Genomic DNA, 19,217 nt, shown 5'->3' on the forward strand with positions numbered 1-19,217 from the left:
CAGGCACAGGGTCCCGGCAGGCGCGGGCAGGGGAGGGCCTGCCCCTCCCGGCGTTGGACCGGGCTGAGCCCCACTTCCCCTGGAGGAAGAGGCGCCGCACAGACCCCTCACCCCTCTCCGCCCTGGCGGGGCCGCCGTACCACGCCCCGACCCCTCTCTAGGAGACTGGGAAGGCGGGGCGACGCTTCCTAGTTCCCAGCTTTCCCAAGTGGAACCGGACCCCCTCCGGGCCCCAGCACCTGAAGGGTAGGCGAGAGAGCGGGCCCCTTCCACCAAGTGCGTCTGAGTTCTACCTCCCTCCGGGGAGAGGATTTTGCAACAGCTCCAGACAAGAGTACCTTTCCGTTCACTCTCCTACCTTGGGGTCCTGGGCCGTGGCTAACTGAGCAGCGAGCCAAGACACTGCTGTGCCCCTTCCTGGAAAAGTTCCCCCCAACAACCCTCCACCCCTACACCTTGGCCCTGCGCCCACAGCCTGGTGAGCCTTGAAGGACGATAAATTGGGCTGAGACTAGGGTGCATGGGAATCCCAGTCGCAGAGAGACTAAGTGGGTGAGCCGTGAGCCCTCGTGGCACCATACTGCTCCCAGGAGCTGAAGACGTTTCCAAGTCAAGGAGTATTAACTACTAGCAGCTGAAGCAACACGGTTTGGCGCCAGGGTCTTTGGCGGTAGAACACGATGGGGCTAGGTTAGGTGGTACTTGGCACTTCCACTGCCTAACTAGGCTCTCCCTCATACCTGCCCTGGCCTGTGGCAGAGCACCCACAGCTACCTTACCTGGCTGCCCTTCTGCTGCAGAGGGGAAAGGATAAGTAACTCAAACTTGGGACAACTTGTTCAACTTCAATTGCCAGAGCCCTGAATGAATGAACAGCTCATGTAAAGGCTCCAGGCCTTTCACTGCAGCTGCTACTGGATCCTGATTGTACCACATGCATTACTCTCTAACCTTTACAACCCTGCTAAGACAAGAACCTGCCTCTGTTTACAGATACAGAGACATCCTTAGAAAGGATAAATGATTGCGTAAAATGGCCAGGTGTACTTTCCCCCACAACTGGAGTTCTTTCCATGATGGAGATCAGCAGGTAACTTAAGCAGGCAATTGTAGAGTCTGGATTTGAACCCAGGACTGTCTGTTTCCATTACACCAAGAACTGAAGAATGGGAAAGGGAAATATTTTTGCCTTCTTTGGCCTCAAATTCCAGTTCTCTCAGAGCTTAAACTTATGAGAGTTGGTATGATTCACAGGATTGGACAGGAGCCAACACAGAGCTGCATCTCATGTCTTCTCAACATTAAGCCTAGATTCAAGTGGAGCTAGAACAGCAAGATTCTGCTGTTTGAATACACATCAACTAAAGACTGCCTTCTTGAAGGACTTGAGAATCAGCACATATGCTGAGCGCCTAGTGTGTTAAATTCATGAAGACTTTAATCATTGCAGCCTGGTAGGGAAGGTATTCTCCAGCCACAGGGCACACCACATGCCCCACCTACCCCATCCCCTCCCCTCAGAGAAGTAGGCTGTTCAGTGGGATGCCAAGGTAAGGCTCACGCAGGCTCTGTGGTGGCCCAGTGCATAGGCACAAGCTCAGATCATCTGTCTGAACCACTCTGAGTGTTTCCAGTGGAAAATGGAGACAATCCTAGTGTTCTAGAAGCAGATCCTCTAACCTGCACAAGGGCCGGAAAGACAGAGTGGAAGTTGAGACTTGAGTTTTCTGAATCTGCTTGTGCTGCTTTGGTGCCTTCATGCTGCCCCTCCTTTTCAGCTCCTGCTATTCCTATAGTGCCTGGTGTCAAGTACAGGCTTTGGATTTAGATCTGGGTTCAAATCCCAGCTGGGTTCAAATAAAGATATTACCTATACCTCACAGAATGTCTAAAGTAAGTGAGAAGATGGAAGTACAGGATTCTGCACAGGCTTTGGCACATGGTCAGCATTCCATAAATGGCAGCTGATATTATTACAAAACTATCACTGAGATCTGACTAAACATCCAAGAAATATTGTTAAAGCAGGAAGGACAAGTAGCAAGAATTAATCAGAAACCTCCACATGGCCTGGGTAAGCGTCTTCTGATTCAAAACAATACAAAACAAGAAAACTCCAAAGAGGGGAGGAGTAAGATGTACACAGGGGCAGAGAGAGCTGGCAATGAAGGACTAGAAGGCTCTCAAGATGGAGCTGATGAGGACAAAGAGGCAATCAGGACCAAAGTAAGGGGAGATAAAGTGGTATTATATTACTTCATCATCAGAGAAGAAAATAACTCCTCTTACTCAAAACCTCAAGATCTTTCCTTATTAAGTAGCAGAGTAAATACTGATCTATGGCAGCAGCTTAATTTTCTGGACATTTAGAAATCAAATTGCATGGTGGTTTCTGTACATATGGATTCCATCTGAAGGATCTTGATAAAAAAACATCAAAGGACAAGCAGGGAATGATAGAAAAACCACAAGCCAAGTCAGGTACAGAAAAGTCTTCTGGGCTCTATAACATTCCATGCAAACTCTTTATTATTGGACTTATCTTGCTGAATATTATGTTTCTCATCTCTTTCCCCCTGGACTGTAAACCCTCCAGGGCAAGAACCTCATCTCATGTTCTGTAAGGCCCCTTTCTAGCCCCAAAATAGCATCATTGTAGTAGGCAGAATGAACCACCAAGGATGTCCATACACTAATCCCTAGTTAAATTATATGACAAAAAGGACTTTGCAGATGTGTTTTAAAGTTATAGACCTTAAAATAAGGAGATTATCCTGGATTAGCCAGATGATTCTAACCTAATCACATGAGCTCTTAAAAGCAGAGAACTTTTCCTCGCTGGAGGTAGGAGGTGAGGCAGAAGGGGAGATCAGAGAGACCTGAAATGCAAGGACTTGACTAGCTTTAGAGATGAAGGGAATGTAGGCAGCCTCTAGAAGCTGAGAACAATCCCAGGCTGCCAGCACAGATACGGGTACTTCAGTTCCACAGCAACATGCAGCCAAATTCTGCCAACATCCTGAATGAGCATGGAAGCAGATCCTCTCCCAGAACCTCCAGATGAGAACTCAGGGGAGCCAACACCTTGGCTTCTGCCTGATAAGACCTGCAGCAGAGAAACCGGCTGAACCCACCCAGACTTCTGAGCTACAGAATTGTGGGATAATAAATATGTGTCAGGTTAAGCCACTAAATTAGTGGTAATGTGTCACAGAAGCAATAAAAAACACAAACAGAAAATTAAAACTGTTTCACACTACAACAGCATTCTCCCACACATCATTTCACTTAATCTTCCCAAGCATGATGGGATTATTGTCCCCCTTTATTCCTAAAATTTCCCAATTTTTAGGAAATTGATGCTCAGCGGGGATAACTAACTTGCTCAGGTGACCAACTAATGAGTATGTACTTGAGCCAGAATTCAAACTTAGGCCTTCAGGTCCCAACTCCAGTGAGAGTTGTCTCTTATATTGCAGCTACCACTTGGTGGCTTTCAGATTCTACTAACTTAAGCTAAATAAAATGCAAACTAAAAACAAAAAAAAAGAACAAACAAAAAGTGAGGCTACTTTTACACTGTGGAAACTTAAAAGCCTCTCAATACTCATTTATTTCTGTTTCTTCTGAAGATATCTAATAAGTCAGGGTTCAGTTCAGTTCAGTTCAGTCACTCAGTCATGTCCAACTCTTTGCAACCCCATGAATTGCAGCACACCAGGCCTCTCTGTCCATTACCAACTCCCGGAGTCTACCCAAACTCATGTCCATCAAGTCAGTGATGCCATCCAGCCATCTCATCCTCTGTCGTCCCCTTCTCCTCCTGCCCCCAATCCCTCCCAGCATCAGAGTCTTTTCCAATGAGTCAACTCTGCATCAGGTGGCCAAAGTATTGGAATTTCAGCTTTAGCATCAGTCCTTCCAAAGAACACCCAGGACTGATCTCCTTTAGAATGGACTGGTTGGATCTCCTTGCAGTCCAAGGGACTTCAAGAGACTCTTAAGAGTCTTCTCAAGAGTCTTGAGAAGCCTCTCTTCTCTCTTGAGAAGACTCTCTCTCAAGAGTCTTCTCCAACACCACAGTTCAAAGCATCAATTCTTCAGTGCTCAGCTTTCTTCACAGTCCAACTCTCACATCCATACATGACCACTGGGAAAACCATAGCCTTGACTAAACGGACCTTTGTTGGCAAAGTAATGTCTCTGCTTCTGAATATGCTATCTAGGTTAGTCATAACTTTCCTTCCATGGAGTAAGCGTCTTTTAATTTCATGGCTGTAATCACCATCTGCAGTGATTTTGGAGCCCAAGAAAATAAAGTCTGACACTGTTTCCACTGTTTCCCCATCTATTTGCCATGAATTGATGGGACCAGATGTCATGATCTTAGTTTTCTGAATGTTGAGCTTTAAGCCAACTTTTTCACTCTCCTCTTTCACTTTCATCAAGAGGCTTTTTAGTTCCTCTTCACTTTCTGCCATAAGGGTGGTATCATCTGCATATCTGAGGTTATTGATATTTCTCCCGGCAATCTTGATTCCAGCTGTGCTTCGTCCACCCCAGCGTTTCTCATGCTGTACTCTGCATACAAGTTAAATAAGCAGGGTGACAATATACAGCCTTTATGTACTCTAAGTCAGGGTATACGCAAGTAAATATAAAAACATGTCAAAGTCTTCTTTCTGATACATAGAAGAAATATTTTGATAAATGGGAAGAGGAGAAATCCTCAAAAGAGTGACTGTCAACAAAATATTATCTCCCATTCAGATGCTTTTTCTGCCACTGTTAAGGTACATCTTCTAATGAAATGCTCTGATTTGCCAGATTTGTTTAGGAACTTCTCTGTGGTTGGAGCTCTCACTCCTTTCGTGACCAGTTTTTACTGTCAGGAAATCCAACTGATTCTGTCTGAAATTTCCCTTCTATATTTCTTCCCATTATTTCTAATGAGCAAGCAAAATAATCTCCTCCCCTTTGGTCTTTCCATCTTTCAAATATGTGTGAACTGTTATCACGCCCTGCCTTAGGGTATCATTTTGCCAAGTGGAAGGCTCCTTTCAGTCTGCCTAAGTCAAGCTTTCTCTTATACGGCTCTGCCTTCCTGTCTGAAATTCTTTTCCATATATTCCTGTTCTAAATGAGGTGTTTAATCTTGAACCAAGTGTTCTATATACTACAGATAGTGCCATATTCTTAAAGGCGAATTATACAGTAACTTGCAAGGAAAAAGAAAACTTACTGTTTGGTAGTTGGTTAGGAAACTGTAGCACTTACTGCTTCTCTGCTTGCAATTTAAATGAACAGCAGACTACAATGAATCTCCCCCTATTTTACATAAAAGTTTATGGCCACAAATCCAGGAACCAAAAGGTCAAGCATTTATTACATGCTGCTGAAAACAGCACTGTGAATATTTACAAAGTATTTAAATGACTATTAATAGAATAGATAGACTAAATGGATACCACTTCTTGCAATAAGTTTTGGATGTGTTGCATTTAAAAAAACATTTCTCCAAGAAGTCTGGCTAAAGTTCCATACCAGATTAAACTTCCTGCCAAATGGAATCAGACGCCACATTTCTTAAGGGCCAGAAATCTGGCCCAATATTCTCTGTTCTTACCAAGAACTAAAGAGCCATTTGTTTGCAGCAGTCTCCAGATAGATATTAATACTGGACCTTTCCAATAGATTTTGTAACTCTCTATTGAGAAAAACTCTAAAATTTGGCCAGACATGGCTGTGGTTCCTGATAGCACATAAATCTTTGAAGACCCTTATTAGCTATGTAGTAGTATACCCCAAATTCCTAATTCATATCAGTGTGGTCTCTAAACAAACTCAATCCCACAGAGTAAGTTACACAGAGGTACAATCTGGCTGGTTACCTTCCTTTCCCTAGTCAATAAGATCAAGCAATTTCTTTGTGTTCAAAAAGCAACTATGCCATGGACAGCTAGAACCATAATCTTTGGCTGAAATGAAAACCTTCTGAAAGTCTAAATAATCCTATATTCATTCACTGAGTTACAAAGACTATTAAATGTTTGTGAAGTTTGAGAATGTAAAGATGAGAAATGAAAACTTTCCCCAATCTTGAAGTCAGCTGATTATCTGAACTCAGAGGATTATCATAAAAGATTCCAATGAATAAATTCCTTCATGTTAAAAAAATTTCTCAAATAACATTAGGCACCATCCACGGAGTTACCTGACATTTTACAACTACAATTGCTAATCCTCACAATCAGGAAGGCAGGCATTAATATTCCTGTTTTACAGAGTGAGACGCAAGCTCAGAATCATTATCACCTCAGGGAAGGTCCCAGAGTTTAAGTGCCAGTTCGTGCGTGCTCAGCCACAGACACGCCGGACTCTGTGATGGTATAGAGCCCGCTAGGTTCCGCCATCCATGGGATTCTCTCGGCAAGAATACTGGAGTGGGTTGCCATGCCTTCCTCCAGGGGATCTTCCTGACCCAGGGATCAAAGCCATGTCTCCTGTCTCCTGTATTGCAGGCAGATTCTTTACTGCTGAGCCACCATGGAAGACCTAAATGCCAGAGTTAGGACCAAAACACTCATCTGATAGGCCTCTAGTTTTGCCACCATACCAGGCTGCTCTAGATGTATTATTTTTTGAAACAATTGAAATAATTTCTGAAGTTTAATTGCTAAAGTTAATTACAGGATTTAATTTCATATTTCTTTTTTCTACAGTAACACATGAAGAAAATAGAAGGATTTTATGCTTATATGTGACTGAACCTTTTACAAGGTATGTTACAATTTTAAAAGAACTTTAATGGATTGTTGTCTACTCTTCATTTGTTTGAGCAACCTTTACTGATGCTTACTTTGGTAGACATAGTATTAATACTAGAGACAGAGATGAATAACAGAGTTTCTACCTTCAAGGTATTCACAGTCTAATGAGACTATTTTTAAAAAATATGAACATTGCCCACCTTGTGCAGAAGAGGAAACTTGAGTCTGGCAAGGCTTAAAGCCTTGTGCTAACTTAGCTTCCTAGAGAAGGAAATGGCAACCCACTCCAGTATTCTTGCTTGGAAAATCCCATAGACAGAGGAGCCTGGTGGGCTACAGTCCCTGGGGTCACAAGAGTCAGACATGATTTAGCAACTAAACCACTACCACCACCAACTTAGCTTCCAGGAGGCAGACAGAATCTGATCTGAGATTCTTTTGATCACACCTCTGTGGCTCCTCCACCCTCACCTCCACACTCAACTTCCTAATCATGCTCTCCATTATTTTTCTTCTACATATGCTGCAAGGATTACAGAAATCTGAGATCTTGAATTCATCTGAACAGGTATGGCAACAAGACTAAAGATTTTAATGTACACAGAACCCACTGAGCCACTTTGTTTTATAAACATGTACTAAAACTACAAATAAACTGATTTTTCTGATTACTTCAGGCTGCTTTAATATTAAATTGAAAGGCTATCCTGAGAAGCTACAAGTATTTTCAAAGAAAGAACCAGATAAGTCCGGCTGAAGAATTTTTAATGTTCTCTGTCATCATCGGGGCAGCGGAAGGTCATTGTCATAGAGAATGCACTTCTATGATGAGGTTCCTATTTTCAAAAATGTCCCCTGTGAATATAAAATTGTAATTCAGCTTATCTCATTCATTCGCTTTATGACAGAAAGCCAAGACTTTGTGCTGGGAGTGTCAAATGGATATATGAAATGCAGTCTCTGCCCTTAAGGAACTCTGTTCAGTGGGAAACAAATTACTGCAAAGGAATGATTACAGCCCTGGGGGTTTTTCTGTTTGCTTGCTTGCTTTGTGGGTTTGTGTGTGTGTGGCAAAGAGAGAAAACTCCATGAAAGCTAAGACACAAAAAGAATGAAAAGGAATTTGCCAAGTGGATCAGGTGGGGGACAAGAGGGAGAGAATGGTGAGGGTGGGCACAGAAAGCAGCATGTGCAAGATGACCTAATCTAGAACTAAGAGTATTAGCTAATGTCCTTGCTCTTTATTAATGACTTGGAAACTGAACATATCACTACCCAATGGAACTTTTTTGTTTTTATTATTCATAGCTCTTTACGAAACCAGTTCTAATCTAGCACTGAAACTGATTTTGCAGTAATCACCAGTGACTTCCATGTTGCCAAGTTTAATCCAGTAGACACTTCTTAGATAGCATCCTGATCGACCTGCATAGGACACAGTTGACAATTGCCACTTTTAGGCTATACTCTTTTCCTGCGAAATTTTCTTCCACCTCTTTAGTCCCTCGTTCTCGTCCCCCTTGACAGATCCTCCTCCTCAACCTGATCTCTAAAAGCTGAAGTTCCTCAAGGCTTCATCTAACCCTACTTCTCCCCTTCCCAAGCAATACCATCCATTCCTGTGGCTTTACACACCACCCAGTGTTCAAGCCCTCCAAATGTGCCTCTACAAGCTGACCTCGCCTCTGAGCTCCAGTCTCATAAATCCAGCTGCCTCCTCGGTGTCTCTACCAGGAAATATTTTCAGGTACCTCAAAGTTAACAACAAGTTCAAAGCTGGAGCTTACTATTTCAACCACTCTCCCTAAAATCTGCTGTCCCTTCGTCATTCCAGTCATGACCCACCATTCACCTGGCCAGTCAATGGAAATCATTCTTCCCCTATCTGGTCACCAAGTTCCATCAGCTCTACCTCTGCATACTTTTGCCCATCTACCAACGCCTCCATTACTGACACTCCAGGACACTATCTTCTTCCACCTTCCATTCTCCAACCTGGGAGCTCAGTACATTCTCCTCACAGCAGGTACAGTGACAGTTTAAATCATTTCATTCCCTGCTGAGAGCCCTTGGGTTATGGTCATCAGTTCCTTCAGAAATAATTTAACTCCATTCCCTTTTTCTGGTACATGGTAAGATTGTGAAGTTAGGAGCATGTGACATTATTTGGACAATGAAATGGGAGCAAAAGTGATAAGCATCACTTAAAGGTAATTTTAAGAATCAACACATACTTCAGCTTTTTACTTCCTTGGTCCTGACAATCCCAGTGCTCCAGACGGAAGCTGCGGCTCCATTGGACTGGGTTCTAGACAAGATATGATGGCAAAGCTGATATATAGCATGAGTGAGAAATAAATATATGTAATACTACACCTTCAAAAGCTTCCAAATGCACAAAGAATGAAACACAAATGGCTTACTTAACGAACAAATGCCAATATAGCTGGCTCCTGTGATGTTAGATATCTAACATCATCTTGGAGCTGTCCTTCCAGATCACGATATTCCACTCACATTGGCCCTCTTGCAATGTCTAGAACAAGCCAAGCATCTTTCATCTTTCATCCTTTCCTGAATGGTTCTTTGCATGGTTCATTCCTCACCCTGTAGATCTCAGCTTAAATATTACCTCTTCAGAGATGTGTCCCTCAACCACTGTCTCAAAGACGGCCCCTCACTGTGACTCTCCATCACAGCACCTTGATCATTTCCTGAAAAATAGATCAGTCTATAATAATGATTCTTTGACTGACTGTCTCTCCCACTAGGCTGTAAGCACTATTAGGGGAGGAGCTTACTGCTATCTCCAGTGCCTAGCATTACCCTTAATGTGGTACCCTATAGACAGTAAGCACTCAAGATAATTTGTTCAGTGAATGAACAAATGAGAAAAGATTCAAAAAAACTACAGTGACTTCCCTGGTGACTCAGTGCTAAAGAATCCACCTGCCTATGCAGGAGACATGGTTGGATCCCTGGTTCAGGAAGATCCCACATGCCTCAGAGCAACTAAGCCCATGCACCACAGCTACTGAGTCTGTGCCCTAGAACTTGTGAACGACAGCTACTGAGCCCACACACCATAACTACTGAAACCCGCATGCCCTAGAGCCCATGCTCTGCAATAAGAGAAGCCACGGCAGTGAGAAACCCATTACTGCCGCTAGAAAGTAGCCCCACTCACCACTACTAGAGAAAAAACCCAGGCAGCAGCGAAGACCCAGCACAGCCAAAAATAAATAAATAAAATTATTAAAAAAAAAAACTATAGACATCATATTGCACATCACAGAGGCAAAAGGTGGGGAGAAAAAGGGAACTTGCACTTACAGTAAGGAAATTAAGAATGGCTAGGATGTATAGCTAACATTCATTTAGGTACTTTACATGTTATTTCTCTAGATTCTCAATAATCTTAGGAGGTCAATATTAGTATCTCCACTTTCTAAGTCAGGTAACTGAAGCTCAACTTGCTCAAGTAACAAAACCAGTAATGGCATTAGTTTTAACTCAGACCAGTTAATCTTTTTCCTCCAAGCAATGATGCTTCTCTAGAAATTAAACTGTTATTACATTTTTATCGAGTACTTTTCTATTATAATATCAGTTCAGTTCAGTTTTTGGCTGTGCTGGGTCTTTGCTGCTGCCTGGGCTTTTTCTCTAGTGGTGGCCAGCAGGGGCTACTTTCTAGTTGCAGTACACAGGCTTCTCATTGCTGTGACTTCTCTTGTTGCAGAGCATGGGCTCTAGGGCATGCAGGCTTTCAGTCGCTCAGTCGTGTCCGGTTCTTTGTGACCCCATGGACTGCAGCACACCAGGCCTCCCTGTCCATCACCAACTCCCAGAGCTTGCTTAAACTCATGTCCATCAAGTTGGTGATGCCATCCAACCATCTCATCCTCTGTCGTCCCCTTCTCCTCCTGCCCTCTATCTTTCCCAGCATCAGGGTCTTTTCCAATGAATCAGTTCTTTGCATCAGGTGGCCAAATTATTGGAGCTTCAGCTTCAGCATCAGTCCTTCCTGTGAATATTCAGGACTGGTTTCCTTTAGGATGGGCTGAAGGAGATGGTTGAATCTCCTTACAATCCAAAGGACTCTCAAGAGTCTTCTCCAACACCAAAATTCAAAAACATCAATTCTTTGGCACACAGCTTTCTTTATGGTCCAATTCTCACATCCATACACGAATACTGGAAAAACCATAGCTTTGACTAGACGGACCTTTGTTGGCAAAGTAATGTCTCTGCTTTTTAATATGCTGTCTAGGTTTGTCATAGCTTTTCTTCCAAGGAGCAAGGGTCTTTTAATTTCATGGCTGCAGTCACCATCTGCAGTGATTTTGGAGCCCAAGAAAATAAAGTCTGTCACTATTTCCATTGTTTCCCCATCTATTTGCTGTGAAGTGATGGGACTGGATGCCATGATCTTAGTTTTTTGAATAATATAAATTGCACTTATATATGGATACATCTCTACTCCAAGAACCAGTTTTTGGCTTTCTTTTCTTTCTTTTTTTTTTCAGGTTCATCCTAAAGCCTATAACAAATATCTCCTGTTATCCTGAACAACAGGAAGCAGAATAATGCAGCAAATCCAAACTACAAGTAAATCAGACATTTTGTTGGAACTTTTTTCTTGAACTATTTTTTTCTTCACAGAATAAAAAGCCAACACGATTAGGAAGTAAGTCTGTGTTCTGAATTCATTTTCGGGACTTGAGATCAACTTGTGCTCCTGTTCAATTGTTTAGTCATGTACGAGTCTTTGCGACCTCATGGACTGTAGCCTGCCAGGCTCCTCTGTCCATGGGATTCTTCAGGCAAGAATACTGGAGTAGGTTGCCATTTCCTCTTCCAGCGGATCTTCCTGGCCCAGGGATCGAACCCACATCTCCTGCAGCTCTGGCACTGGCAGGTGAATTCTTTACTGCCGAGCCACCTGGGAAACCTGAAATCAACTTATACTGGCTTAATTTAGCATATTGCCCCATTCCCAGACACTGTGCTGCTTGTTGCAGAACATGCAAAGTTAAGTGGCCAAGGGCTATGGGATCCACAGTCCTGATTTGATTAGTAGAGATGCCGAACATCTAAACAAACAACTGAAACCACCCAGCACTTTGCCTCTGACTCATCTTTGGTAAAGTAATTGTGTTCCAGCAGAAAGGTGTGCCCCGAATAACTCCCAAACAGTTCTGCTGGGCTCTGAGTAGACTCACAGGCTTATCAGAGCAGAAGGAGCCTTAGGGACCATCTTAAATGCCCTATTTTAACAGGTTAGAAACTGTCAGACATTACTTATTTGCCTAAGAGAAACAAGACTCCTGACTCCTAGTCAAGTGCCCTTTCCTCCACAACACAGCACGTCCCTAACCAAGAACTAGTGACTGATTATGGGAAAGTAGCAGTAAATAGAGGTCTAGATAAGACAGATTGTAAATCTCCAATGTTTCTCTTACTCTCTATCATTTAGAGAACTCTGAATCAAAAGAAGATACACAAGAAAAAAAAAAGGAGGTGAGGAAGAACAGTTTTCTATTAAACATTCTTCTGAAAGCATTATTTTACTCCATATCTTACTGAATTATTAGAAACAGCATTAGCATGAGAAAATCTAGGAAGATAAATGTGGCTAGTAAACTAAACATATGGAAAAGGAAAATTATAACAAAGAAAAGAGAGTTTTACAAATTTAATTAAAGTAATACAAGAGTATAATTTGAAAATTGTGCATCTTAAAGCAAACTTTATTTGTTCAATTATTTTTCACAACAGCATTTTATGGTTCTAATACACTGAATTTTTTTCAAGAAAGAAACTCATTTAAAAGTAGATATTTACTCCCAAACTTTGATCATATTTCTTTAATGTGGGAAGAAAATACTGCTTTGATGGCATGAAATGCAAAATTTTAAAGTTTTTTTTTTTTAATCCTAATACAGAATTTAAAGAACTGTCCCTGGGAAATCGGCTGAGGTCATTAAGTGCACGACACTGAACACTGGCCAGCTACTGGCGTTCTGTTTCCTCCCTAGTTCTCCCAAAGAAAACTTAAATTGAATCTTCAGCACAATAATCCTCAAATGTGCTTTATAACCAAAATGAGAGCTTTTGTTTACATAGTTTTTGGATTTTTCTATTCCTAATTTTATTCTAAAATTCAATTTCACCCCAAACCATAATTACCATATTAACTTTGCAATGCACAGTTGAATGCAATTCAGCAAAGCAGTAGTAAACCATCAGGCTCTGTTCACCCAGGGCTTAGGAAAAACAAGATTGGTCACACCCATTGAAAAACAAACTTCATGCTATTTCCCAATGTGTAGTTTCAATCTAAGTTCTGACAATGAAATATATGTATATCTATATATCTCAACTTGATTTTCAAAGGTAGGCAAAGGGAGTTCTTTACAGCTTAGCTTTGCCTGCTGCTGAAGCTGGAGATTTTGTCACTTCAGAGCCAGATTCATGTTGCCAGTGATTTTCAATCTGCCTTGAAAGAAGGCCTGTGAGGAAGAAGAAAGAAAATTTATTATTTTTTGTTTTGAGATTGCTAATATTTCTAGACTGTCCAGCCCCAAGATGATTTATTTATCCAAGTCTCTTAAACTTTCTTCAAAATATGAAACTTGGCTTTCGGGAATAGAGTTAGCACCAGATTCCTCACAAGGGTAAATGTGTAAAAGTCACGCTTTACACAGAGCAGTCAAAAGACACAGCTTTCCCAAATCTGTTCTCTTGGAAATTGAGTCTGCCATTACCTGTCTTCCTCAAATATTAGGCAGAGTGGGTTCATACTAGACTGATTTTGTTTAAAAACATTACACATTCAGTGGGTCTGCCAGCAGGGAGGAAAAGCACATGTGTAACACACTCAGAAACTTGGGATTCGATTACAGATGCATCTATGCAATGAAATGTCAGCGTTTTTCTCCCTTTTTTGGTCTACATGATGGAGATGCATTCCCTACATGGGGAGGCCAGGCAGCCTGCTGAGGTGCCTGTGTGAATCTTTGGCTCAATAAGGAGACTCAAACCAGTCCCCAATGCAGAGCCACAATTTGTTCCACTTAACAACAGCCTGGGATTAGATCACATGATGTTTGCTAAATTTATCATGTAACAAAATCCTAGGAAAACTTTAAAGAAATAGCAAAATCGGGAACATAGCATGATTTCTCTGCTATGATCTCAGTCTTCTTACTCAATTCTTAAAATAGAGGAAAAGTTGCTGGTAGTCTTCACTTCCTAACAAGTACATTAAGAAGTGAGGAGTTCTTCTGCCTCACTAGTAGGAAAGTGCAGAGCTCTGCTTTCTCTACACCTTCTGGTGAGGGTGACTAATTCCTTTTTTTCCCCCCCTCCTCTGTCTGGACAAACTAAATATTTCCTTTCTATATGGCACACAGCCTTCTGTCTGATGACTTAAAGGTCAAGTGTCTCAGAACACAATATATTTAACATATGTCTTTTAAAAATATGGACCAGTAGTTCCTACCAGAGAAACTCACCATATTTCCCTTTTCTTAATTAAAAGAAGAAATTACATTTTATTTAATAATGATTACAGAGAAAAAATGAGTCTTCACCTTTTAGAGACTCCAAACAAAAGAATCATTTAAATCTGGGCCCTAAGGTACTCTTCATATGTGCTTTCTGCTAGAGAGCATATTGCTTTGCTTCAACTGTAGCCAAACATATAAATTATAATTTCCACTGTATTTAACGGTTTCCAGTCAAATCCTCTTCTGAGCATAAGGGAAGACCGTTAGCACATTAACACAAAGGTCTCCCATTTTTATCTTTAATTCCTCTGGGTGCTAACAGGTGTTCAGGAAAAGTAAGCTGACATTTTACTCTCCAAATGGGTGGTAAACAGATAAACTGAGAGAACGAGGGCAGCTGAGAGTGAAGCTTGACCACGCTACCAAGGAAATGTATGGAGTGCACAGTGGCATGAGTGGTGGTGGGTGGGAAGGGGAATGTGCCAGCTCCGAGACTGATGGCCTCTGTTCTGTCCAGATTTTGAAAACAGCTCAGTGGGTGCAAATGTCAGTGTCAATGGTACATATTCAACTGAAACATCATAGATACAAGTCTCTTACTTGTCAATGCATCAGGTGAAATGTGCTTAGTTGCTTACAATAAGCATTTTTAAAAGGAATACAAGTAGGAGTCAGATTTAGTTGTTTTATCCAATCTTTCAAATTATGAGGGTACCCTGGTGGCTCAGACGGTGAAACGTCTGTCTACAATGCAGGAGACCTGGGTTCTATCCCTGGGTCGGGAAGATTCCCTGGAGAAGGAAATGGCAACCCACTCCAGTACTCTTGCCTAGAAAATCCCATGGACAGAGGAGCCTGGTGTCCATGGGGTCGCAAAGAGTCAGACACCACTGAGTGACTTCACCACAGGAACAAGATCTAAAACAAATAAGGCTGAAAGTGTTAGTCGCTTCAGTCCTGTCTGACTCTTTGCGATCTCATGGACTATAGCCTGCCAGGCTCCTCTGTCCATGGGATTCTCCAGGAAAGAATACTGGAGTGGGTAGCCGTTCCCTTCTCCGGGAATCTTTCTGACCCAGGGATTGAATCCAGGTCTCCCAAATAATAGGCAGATTCTTTACCATCTGAGCTATCAGGGAAGCCCAAATAAGGTTGAGGCAACAACAAAAAAAATAAGGTTACAATGGAAAGCAGCATCTTAGCTTCCTTTGTGTTATCTATGGATAACGTATATCAAGTCTGCTCAACATTGTGCCAGTAAAGAATACAAGAAGACCCTTGACAATCTGGGGGCCTGAAAAATCTATACAAGCCATGAATACATTTTAGAGAAATACAAATTAATCCAGTGATTGTGAACATTTAAAACTGCCAGGCATCATGCTAAGTTCTGGAGACACAAAGATGAACAAGATGTGGTTTGTTCCCTTGAGACATGCACATTCTACTGGGAGATGAGACAGGCATATCACAACTGGTGTGATGAGACGAGTGCTAGGCTGGCAGTCCAGTAAGTGGCCCAGAAGAGGTGCTGACTATAGCTCCCCAACCGTGTGGTAGGAGGTCTTTAAACATAGCAACTAAGTTCATTTTGTTTTGTTAGATTAATATTCATTTATTTTATTTGGCTGTGCTGAGTCTTACCTGCAGCATAAGGGATCTTTAATTGCAGAATGCAAACTCTTAGTTGTAGCATGTGAGATCTAGTTCCCTGACCAAGGATCAAACATAAGCCCCATTAATTAACTGGGAGCACAGTCTTAGCCACTGGACCACCAGGGAAGTCCCTAAGATCATTTTAAAAGATAAGAAGTTTGTCAAGGAAATCACAGCTCAGACAAAAAAGGAGCACAGGCAAAGATGCAAGGTAAAACGTCTTGCCTCTGTGACGACTAGTCCTTTCTCCTATTTGGATGGCTCCTACTCTCCACCTGTGCACCGATGACTTCTGATCACCCCCAGGACGAAGTCAAGCATTATTTCCTCTGTGAAGCCTTCTCTGAGAGCCCAGGAAGATATGGCTTCTCCTTCTTCCACCGTCCCCAACCACAAGCCAGACAGGGCACCACAGATATTTCGTTTTACTTATCCTTCTGCACACCTGTCTCATACCAAACTGTGGATGCCCAGAGCATGTGAACTATTTCTTATTCATCTGGACATTTTCAGCACACAGGGCAATGGCTGACACATGGCTAGCTCCACAACTATTTGTCACCCATTAAGTGAATATTTGGGGACCACTGAGTTTTCTGGGTTTGACCACTTTACACTTTATGGGATGAGGCTGAAATAGATGATGAAGTGAAACAGGCTAAAATCCACCTAATACAAGGACATAAATATCGTCATACTTATCATCTGAGGATTCATTTTACCAGTCATCAGAGCCAGTAAGTCCGAGTCAGTCATTGTGATTGTGCAGTCAGCCTTCTTATCTAAAGAAGAGACATGCAGAAGGATGGAGAAAAAGGGAGTGTTCAGTTTCATGTGTACATTTTAGTCAAAAGTCACTGACTGTAACAGAATCACACCCCGGTGTTAGTGTGGGCACATGGGCACTCACATACACTCTACAGCAGCCTGGTAAAATATGGCATAAATCACAAGCAACTGCAATATTTAAGAGAAGAGGGAATTCATTAAATAATCATGGTATATTCATATAGAGGGGTACAATGTCGCCATTCAATGATAAGGATCTACATTTCACGACCTGAAAAGACACATTCACATTATACAGTTCATGATATTGTTATATAGTTCAGTTCAGTTCGGTTGCTCAGTCATGTCTGACTATTTGCAATCCCATGGACTATAGCATGCCAGGCTTCCCTGTCCATCACCAACTCCAGGAGCTTGCTCAAACTCATGTCCATCGAGTCAGTGATGCCATCCAACCATCTTGTCTTCTGTTGTCCCCTTATTCTCCTGACTTCAATCTTTCCCAGCATCAAGGTCTTTTCTAGTGAGTTCCTTGCATCAGGTAGCCAAAGTACTGGAGTTTCAGCTTCGGCATCAGTCCTTCCGATGAATATTCAGGACTGGTTTCCTTTAGGATGGACTGGATGGATCTCCTTGCAGTCCAAGGGACTCTCAAGAGTCTTCTCCAATACCACAGTTCAAAAACATCAGTTCTTCAGTGCTCAGCCTTCTTTATAGTCCAACTCTCACATCCATACATGACTACTGGAAAAACCATAGCTTTCACTAGATGGACCTTTGTCAGCAAAGTAATGTCTTTGCTTTTTAATATGCTGTCTAGGCTGGTCATAGCTTTTCTTCAAGGAGTAAGTGTCTTTTAATTTCATGGCTGCAGTCACCGTCTGTAGTGATTTTGCAGGCCAAGAAAATAAAGTCTGTCACTGTTTCCATTGTTTCCCCATCTATTTTCCATGAAATGATGGGACTGGATGCCATAATCTTATTTTTCTGAATGCTGAGTTTTAAGCCAACTTTTTCACTTTCCTCTTTCACTTTCATCAAGAGGCTGTTTAGTTCTTCTTCACTTTTTGTCATAAGGGTGGTGTCATCTGTGTATTTGAGGTTATTGATACTTCTCCCAGCAATCTTGATTCCAGCTTGTGCTGCATCCAGGCCAGCATTTCTCATGAGGTACTGTGCATATAAGTTAAATAAGCAGGGTGACAATATACTGCCTCGACGTACTCCTTTCCCTATTTGGAACCAGTCTGTTGTTCCATGCTCAGTTCTAACTATTGCTTCTTGACCTGCATACAGATTTCTCAGGAGACAGGTAAGGTGGTCTGGCATTCCCATCTCTTTAAGAATTCTTAAAGACATGGGAAATTCTTGAAGAGATTGTTACATAAACCAGTTTCAAAACAAACTGTAGGCATGAACCCATGTTTTACTTAAAAACAGATATTCAATTATATATGTATAAAGTGAAAGTGAAAGTTGCTCAGTCATGTCCGACTCTTTGTAACCCATGGACTATGCAGTCCATGGAATTCTCTAGGCCGGAATACTGGAGTGGGTAGCCTTTCCCTTCTCCAGGAGATCTTCCCAAACCAGGGATCAAACCCATGTCTCCCACATTGCAGAAGGATTCTTTACCAGTTGAGCCACAAGGGAAGCCCAAGAATACTAGAGTGGGTAACATATCCCTTCTCCAGTGGATCTTCCCAACCCAAGAATAGAACTGGGGTCTCCTGCATTGCAGGTGGATTCTTTACCAACTGAGCTATCAGGGAAGCCCTGATAGACATATAGGAAGAAGCTTATAAACTTGTAGATTCCAACTTGCAAACTTGGAGACCAATATATTAATAATTGCTACTGTAGCACACAGGCACTAAGGTGACCCCTGTGATTGCTGCTTTCTGGTATTCATTCATGCCTCTGTATATTCCCCTAGGAAGGACAGTGAAAAAGCTGGCTTAAAATTCAACATTCAAATAACAAAGATCATGGCATCTGGTCCCATCACTTCGTGGCAAATAGATGGGGAGACAGTGGAAACAGTGTCAGACTTTATTTTGGGGGGCTCCAAAATCACTGCAGATGGCGACTGCAGCCATGAAATTAAAAGACGCTTACTCCTTGGAAGGAAAGTTATGACCAACCTAGACAGCATATTGAAAAGCAGAGACATTACTTTGCCAACAAAGGTCCATCTAGTCAAGGCTATGGTTTTTCCAGTAGTCATATATGGATGTGAGAGTTGGACTGTGAAGAAAGCTAAGCGCCGAAGAATTGGTGCTTTTGAACTGTGGTGTTGGAGAAGACTCTTGAGAGTCCCTTGGACTGCAAGGAGATCCAACCAGTCCATTCTGAAGGAGATCAGCCCTGGGTGTTCTTTGGAAGGAATGATGCTAACGCTGAAACTCCAATACTTTGGCCACCTCATGCGAAGAGTTGACTCATTGGAAAAGACTCTGATGCTGGGAGGGATTGGGGGCAGGAGGAGAAG

General features: G+C 42.1%; 1 long non-coding RNA gene across 2 annotated transcripts in view; it reads right to left on the reverse strand.

The window, feature by feature from the left end:
- Positions 1 to 12,488: 12,488 nt before the first annotated feature.
- The window catches only part of LOC104993774, a 63,376-nt gene continuing 56,647 nt past the window's right edge, over positions 12,489 to 19,217 (reverse strand). For both annotated transcript variants that reach the window (XR_825873.1, XR_825872.1), the window contains one exon: positions 12,489 to 13,282. This is a non-coding gene — a long non-coding RNA (uncharacterized LOC104993774). The remainder of the gene's footprint in view (positions 13,283 to 19,217) is intronic.

The sequence above is a fragment of the Bison bison genome, unplaced genomic scaffold (assembly GCF_000754665.1).
Source record: "Bison bison bison isolate TAMUID 2011002044 unplaced genomic scaffold, Bison_UMD1.0 scf7180017864244, whole genome shotgun sequence".
Taxonomy (NCBI): Eukaryota; Metazoa; Chordata; class Mammalia; order Artiodactyla; family Bovidae; genus Bison; species Bison bison.